This window comes from Trachurus japonicus, chromosome 24, assembly GCF_045865225.1.
Source record: "Trachurus japonicus isolate A0001 chromosome 24, Traja_1.0".
In the NCBI taxonomy this organism is placed as follows: Eukaryota; Metazoa; Chordata; class Actinopteri; order Carangiformes; family Carangidae; genus Trachurus; species Trachurus japonicus.
The window spans coordinates 956,038-964,112 of NC_140930.1; positions in this window are offsets into that span (position 1 = coordinate 956,038).

Below are 8,075 nucleotides of genomic sequence, written 5' to 3' on the forward strand. Positions count from 1 at the left end.
CACAGCGTGGGAGTGACGGACGGGGGCGGAGCCACAGAGGCGACATCCATCTTTGTTTACAGTCTGTGGTTTTAAACTCAGGCTCGTGTGGTTTTAAGCTGTAAACATGTCACTGAAAAAAAAACACTTTCAAAATATTTTCCCAGGAAACAGTGACATTCAAAATATTACACTGTAAAACACTGACAGATAAATAGCTCACTTAGAAAAACAACTCTTAAAAAATTCACGTCTAAAAACATTTAAAACATTTCTCCTTACAACATTATATCAATATAAATCTTAAATAGTATTTGTTTCTGTCTGCTGCTGTTATGTGACCGCTGTAACACGGCTGTTTGTTATAAAAACAGCAGAACAAAGAGATGAAAGGGGTGGGAACAAAGCAGCTGATGTTGCAGATGAGTGAGATAAAGGTTCAACACAGATGATGAAACTCATTAAGAAAATGTACTCAGGTGACATCGCAGGACTGGTGAGTACAAACTGCAGCTAACTAGAAGTAAAAGGTTATAGTAAATAGTACAACAATAATGTATAGCAGTATCAACAGTAGCATGTACTAAAGGAAGGTGAAAGTATTACTAGTATAATACACATCAGCCTTTCTGTGTTTGTCCTGGCTGGTCTGCAGCTGTGGTGCATTGTGATGTTGTTGTTCTGGATGAATAGAAGTCGTTCACTTACTCGGATCAAAGTGTGTGTTGAACCTCACATTAGGACGATGAAATAAACACAGCACAAAAAGTAAGGAAATCTGTGTTTGGTAGATTATTTCTCTGTTGTAAGAATGCTTCTTGGAAATGAATCTCATAGCGTTAGAAAGCCTGTTCATTACCCTTTTAAATGGTGCCACGCTTGCAGTGTTGTGCCTGAATGCGTTCAATGAACCATCGTTCATGAACTCGTTCATATTTTGGGCGAACGTGAACTGAACGTACTGTATTTCCGCTTGATGAGCGTTGTTGTGAACACCCATTCTTCACACACTTCTGTCTGTTCACACAGTCTCCAGTTTTATACACTGACCTGTCCAGATGACATCATCAGCATCACCCGACCTCTCAGTGTTTCCCTGTGTTGGTCTATGCTCTCTAATTGAGTAGCGCTCTTATTTTGAGGGATTATTATTATCTATGAGGACAACCAAGGTGCCATAGCCCTAGCTAAAAATCCTGTACAAAGGCAAAGATGCAAACATGTTGACATAAAATATCATTTTGTAAGGTCAACTGTAAGTAATGGTAAAGTCATGCTTGACTATTGTCCAACAGAGCAAATGGTGGCAGACATCTTGACAAAACCACCAACAAAATCTAAGTTAAAGAAGTTTATGACTTTTATGTTTGGAGAGTATTATGTGATGTTTATGTTTATGTAATGTATGCAAAGAGCAACATGAAGGGGGGAAAAAAATTCTGTTTAGCAGCATGCAAAGAAATGTTTATGTTTTATGAAGACCTGTAATATACAAAGATTGTATTTCTGTTTATTTTTCTTGAATGTACCAACTACCAACATTTGAGAGCAAGTGGGGGTGTTGGTCTATGCTCTCTAATTGAGTAGCGCTCTTATTTTGAAGGACACCGGAAGTCACTATTGTTGTTAAAACGGATGTATTTAATAAACCCAGGTGTCCTGAATCTGTTGATTGGCAAACGCAACTTACCGTGTGGTCGCTTTCTTCTCCGTCTCCCTGGTACCTGCACCTGCAGAATTATCTTTACATAGGAATTGAAACAACTCTGCTAACACCCTGAGCCAGTGTGTTGCTGTAACGTTGTGGTGTTGTCTTACAGCGCTGACCTGAGACCACACGTGGGACCAGACCAGAGGCTCACTACTGTACCAGAGTCTACACACACACAAGAGACTAAACCCTCAACTACTACACACACAAGTGACTGAGCTGACAACTCAGACACACAACAACAACAAACACCTGGAAGAAGGCGGCGTAGTCGTCTGAAGAATGGCTGCTGCTTCACATCCCACTGCCGGTCCCGAGGACACGCTGTTGTCCATCGCTCACCTCAACATCAACGGCCTCAGGAATAAGATCCAGGACGTTAACCACATCCTGACTCTGTGTAGGATCCACGTGTTGGCGCTCTGCGAAACGAAGCTGGACCACAGAGTCGAGGACAAAGACGTGGACATCGAAGGGTACAGGCTGTACAGGGAGGACAGAAACCAGTACGGCGGCGGCGTAGCTCTCTACATTCAGGAACAAGTTCCCGTTAAACTTAGGGACGACTTAATGGTCCGTGGTTTAGAGATGATCTGGGTTCAGATCCGACTGCTGGGCGGTAAACCAGTTCTAGTGGGTTGTTGTTACAGACCGCCGAGGACCGACATACGGGACAAGATCCAGGAAGTGGTGAAGAAGGTGACGAAGGAAGACGGGGACGTTTTCCTGGTGGGGGACTTCAACATCGACTGGTTGGCGGATTCTCCCGAGAAGAAGAGCATCACTCTCCTGTCCTCCGTCTTCGGTCTCACCCAGGTCATGACTCTCCCCACGAGAGTGACGAAAGAAACGTCCACGTGCATCGATCACATCTACACCAATATTCCCGAGCTTTGCTCCGGTTTCAGCTCCACAGCCACCGGTTGTAGCGACCACAACCTGATCGTCGTCTCTGTGGACAGACGGCAGACGTGCTCAGACAACGGGAGGAAATCTCTGCTGTCAGACAGACACGTGTTTAGGTACGACAACCTCACTCTGTCTCACTGTCTCATCTCAAAGAAAATCATGAAGGATAAACAGTGTTGTCTCAGCTTTGAGGAAGTCGATGCTGAGAAGGTTAAAACATTCTTGTCGTTGTCGTCCCTCCCCGAAGACGTCAGAGCTGCCGCCGAGGACGTCTGTGCTTCCATATGTCACATCGTGAACCGATGTCTCTCCAGAGGCGTCTTCCCGTCGCACTGGAACGAGTCCACGATGATCCCGGTGCAGAAGAACCGAGCGGGGGACGGCCGGTCCGTGAGTCTGCTGCCGGTCTTGAGCAGGTTCACGGAGACTGTGATCGTGGAGCAGATTCAACGGTACTTTGAGACAAACCAACTCTTCACCCAGTGCCATCACGTCTACAGACCGGGCTACTCCACCGTGACCGCCATCATCAACATGAAACACAAGTGGGACGAAGCAATTGACGAGCAGAAGCTGGTAGAAGCCGTTTTCTTGGACTTTGGTGCTTCCTGTGACCTCGTCAGTCGTGATCTACTGGTGTCCAAGCTCAGGCTGTACGGCTTCTCAGATTCAGCTCTGTCTCTGATGGAGAGTTTTCTCCACGACAGGAGAGACACGGTTCCCTACACCAGCTTCTTCTCGGACTGTGGAGCTCCACAGGGCGGCCCCCTCGGCCCACTGCTCTTCTGTATTTTCACTAACGATCTGCCCCTCGTCCTGAAACAGTCCTCCATCGTCATCTGTAAAAACTACCTGGCAGTATCGTACTCTGCTCACAGCCGCCATGAGATAATCGATGTGTTAGGCGATGAATTACAAGCTATTTGTGACTGGATCAATGAAAACAAGATGATCTTAAACAACCTAAAATCTAAATCGATGGTAGTTGGAGACAGGAGGAGAATCTCTGAGTGTTCCCAGCTCTGCCTCTCTATACAAGGCATCAAACTGGAGCAAGTCGATAAGATCACATTGGATTAAGTTAGTACAACCTCAACCTCGACTGAAGATGCTCCGTCATTAAAACAACAAGCATTTTATTAATATTTTTTACACACAAATTGAATAGACTGATTGTTTTACTTGCAACAATCGTCTATACACACAAGGTGCAAAAAAAGTCGTGTTGATACATATATATATCTATCATAGTTATTTTCTAGTAACATGTTTTCTCGCTGAAATGCTTAAAGCTTTTTTAAAGATGTTCAGAAATGGCCGTTTGTCCTGTTTGTCCCGCCTCCTTCCAATAGTTCCCACACGAGCTTATACAAGTAAGGAAAATGAATTTGATTGGGCGTTATCAAGCAGGCGGGATATTCAGTGTTTGGGGTGGGACACACTAATAATAATAATAACACTCGATTATCCGATTCCAAAAAAAAAAAACTACCCCACTTTCAACCCGGATTTACTCGAAAATAGAATTTTGCACAAAGTTTGGGCTCCATCGTCTGATAGATGAGTTATTACACTAATTTTAGGACCCATAGTGGGATCAAATTCATGTTTCTTTCCTGAACATCTTTAGTTATTTTTGGGGCATATTTGATAGGGTTAGGATTAGTCAACTGCTACGGGGCAGACTCTGCCCATATTGGAGGTGCTCTAACCACTCAACCACCCAAATGCTTTTAAAGCTTTGGTTATGGTTTCTTGACATCACTTTTTAAAGTTATTGTTGTTTAAAATATATGAAATGTGGCATTTACATGACATTTAAAAGGGATATTTTGCACTGAAATGTTTTGCAGTAAAAGGTTTTTCATGAAACAGTTTGAATTGTTTTATATTAAATGTTTTATAGTTAAATCATTTACAGTTAAGTGTTTTACAGTGAAATGTGAAGCATGTTGCTGACATCAAGTTTATCATCAGCTGCATCACGCAAAGGGATTTAACTTCCTGTTCACTTGAACTAACCTTGAAAAGCCTGTGAGTCTGAGGCTGCAGTTCCTCTCCAGACCACTAGAGGGAGTCAGTCTCCATAGACCCAACATGTTTACAGCCTGGTACAACATTTCACTGTAAAACATTTCACCTTACAACACTTTATCTATTTAAATCTTGAGTTGTATTGTTTATGTCTGTTTATCCTGTTTTCCTTATTTATGTGTAAGAAAATGCAGCTAACTGGGTGAAAGCCAAAGACCTTGTTAGAGGTTGTTGTAGAATCCATAAAGAACAATTAAAAGGTCATTTCATCTTGTGTGCAAACGGAAGGTTGACTATGTCAACAACAGGAAGTATGGACATCCTGACTGTCACCATGAGGAGGAAGTAAAACTGATGGTGACAGTAGAAATATTAAAGCTGTTCTGGACCAGTGGCTCCCGACCATGTTTGTCTTGTGTACCACAGAGCCTTTCTGCCTCACTCATACGTGTTGATGATTCTCCAAAAGTCGTATAAAATGTAAAACAACTGATTATGAAATGAAAATCATTTTAATTTCTCTCTTTAATTTGTACAAAGACATTTGATCTCCTGCACTTTTGTTCTTTCTTGCTGTTTTTGTGTTTGGAGTGGCCAAATGAGGATTGTCCCAATACGACAGCAGTGTTTCCCTTACAGCTTTCTTTCTTTTCTTTTTTTTGAAGGGTCAGAGCTTTAAGAGAAATTTTTACTTTTATATATAGTTATAATTTATAGATATCAATATAATTTTTGTAAAAAACACAAATGATAAATGTGGGTTATATATTTTAATGAATAACTAATTATTTTTAGCATTTGATAAAGATTCATAACTTTTTTTGTCTAATAAATTAAAAGCATGTTGGAACTAACAATGTCTCTCACCTACTTTTAACCTCAGACTGTCAAAATGATGCATTAAATGTCAGACTGCCTCATCCTATTGGTGGTAACACCATTCTTCATCAGTTTTAACCTGAATATACTCAACATTTTTGATTTTCCTAACGATCAACAACCGAAAACCGTGACCACAAAGCAATCAGTACTGTATCTGCAGCGTTTTAGTATCAATACTTTTGACAACCCTACAGAGTTGTACCACAGGTTGTTATCTACACTACCACACCACCACGTTAGTAATGGGTTTATGAATATTTACTAATGAATAAATGTTTCCATGTGTACTTCAACTACCCCTTGTTGGGAATCACTGTTCTAGACCAGGGGTTCTCAACTAGTCTCACTCTGGGCTCCACATTGTCCCATGGTCATTAAGTCGCGACCCACTTTTATAGAATTCAAACCAAGATTTTTTTTTTTTAAGCCTTTAAAAACTCATTTAGCTCTTTATTGAGCAAAGTGCATTTCAGAGCACATGAATGAAACTGAGGAGTTACCATGACAACTGCATGTACGGAAGTGAATAAAAAAATATCAAACTGCACAAAATGGAGACCAACAAAACGATATATTTGACTTCTAATGCATCTCTGCATTCAGAGCATGTTCACAAAAGTGAATAAATATCAAATTGCACAAAATAAAGACCCACAAAACAAAACAAGATTCACTGCATCAGGCCACATTAAGAAGAAACTGATATCTTTGCATTCAGAGCAAATGGAGCAAATAATAAGAACGTGAGGAGGAGCATTACAACTGCATGTGTTCACGTGTCTCGTGCCTTTCAATATAAGTTATTTTTCAAAATAAAAGACATGTCCAACATCAGATGTGCATTAAATATTATTTACTTTTTTGACCAGCTGTCCGCGACCCATCCAGAACGGGTCTAGACCCACTTTTGGGTCCCGACCCACCAGTTGAGAACCACTGTTCTAGACGATGCTAATGAACTAATTTAAATCCACAAGCTTCAGTGTTTCTATTCAGTGGCTCAAGACAAACACTGATGCTGGACCTGCAATAACTGGTAAAATCATCGATGAGTAAATGAACAGTGTTGCAAACTGCATTGTTGAACGTTACAATGTTCAATGCTGCGATGTTTTGTGTCGTTTAACTCTGGTTTTTTAGTGTTGCAGAAAGTTTCAGAGAGTTGAATGAGCTGTGTTCTGTGTCGTTTGGTGTTGTTCAACAGATCAGCTGAGCAGACCGTTTCCTGTTGTTGACATGTTGGACGCTGACGAGACGTTTCTGAGCTATGAGACGTCAGAGAATGAGGTGTGTCTTTCCCCTCCCTCTGTGCTCCCTCACACTGTGATTGGTCCGTTTTCTCTGTGTTGGGATGTGAAGTGACTTTGTTTTGCTTCATGTTGAAATAGACGACTGCTGCTGCATTATGTCGTCTGTATAAATAATTCATTCAGTTATGAGCTGGTGACAGAGGGAGGCGGAGCTTCCACTGAAGAACAGAAGTTCTTCACATTTACAAAACAAATCAACGTGAACTGGTTCATTTTCATCTGGATGAACTAAATGAACTAAACCATTAGCATCCTTGCTTGTCATGTAATATGCTGCCTAACTAGTGCTTAGATTTGAACACAACAGAATAAATCGAGGTATTAAAATAGTGGTGAAAATGAAGGATGTTCAAGAGATCCTTTAAAACCTTAGAGGCCAAAAAGCCAAAAGAGGAAAGAATGACACAGATAAACAGCTGCTTTCAACAAGTGCCGCAGAAATACATGCAGATCAGGGGAAACAATACTGACAGCAGAAGTCATGTGAGGACTTTTGAATAACAGGAAGTAGTTTGAAGTCCTCCTATGAAGAAATGACAGCTGAGGAGCAACAGGAAGTAGAAAAGAGGAAGTGGAGGAAGGTCCAGATATGCAGCCATGCAGCTGAGAACCAAACACAGGCCAGTCATTTTATGAAAAAAGGTTGAACAAACTGCAACAGAATCAAACTCAACTGGTTTTGTATCCTCAACATGTCCTGAGTGAGGGAAACAAATCCCAGAAGAATCCCATTAGGGGAAAGTTTAGAAAAAGACCCAAATATAGCCCATTCATACGCCTATTCATTACTATTTTTAACCTTTAGATATCTCCATGAAAATTACTGAGTTGATTACTTACATTAAGACAAACAAAAAATGTATTACAAGTTTTTTGAAATTCTTTGTTAACATGAGAAAATTTGCATAAATGAACTAACCCTAACCCTAAGTGCCGTCAAAACAGTGGAGATTATGCAAATGTATGCAAATTTGCTCATGTTAACAAATAATTTCAAAAAACTTGCAATACATTTTTTGTTTGTCTTAATGTAAGTAATCAACTCAGTCATTTTAATGGAGATATCTAAAGGTTAAAAATTTTACCCTATTCACATGAGAAAAATAATGAATAGGCGTATGAATGGGCTATATTTGGGTCTTTTTCTAAACTTTCCCCTAATGGGATTCTTCTGGGCTTTTTTCCCTCTCACTCAGGACATGTTGAGGATACAAAACCAGTTGAGTTTGATTCTGTTGCAGTTTGTTCAA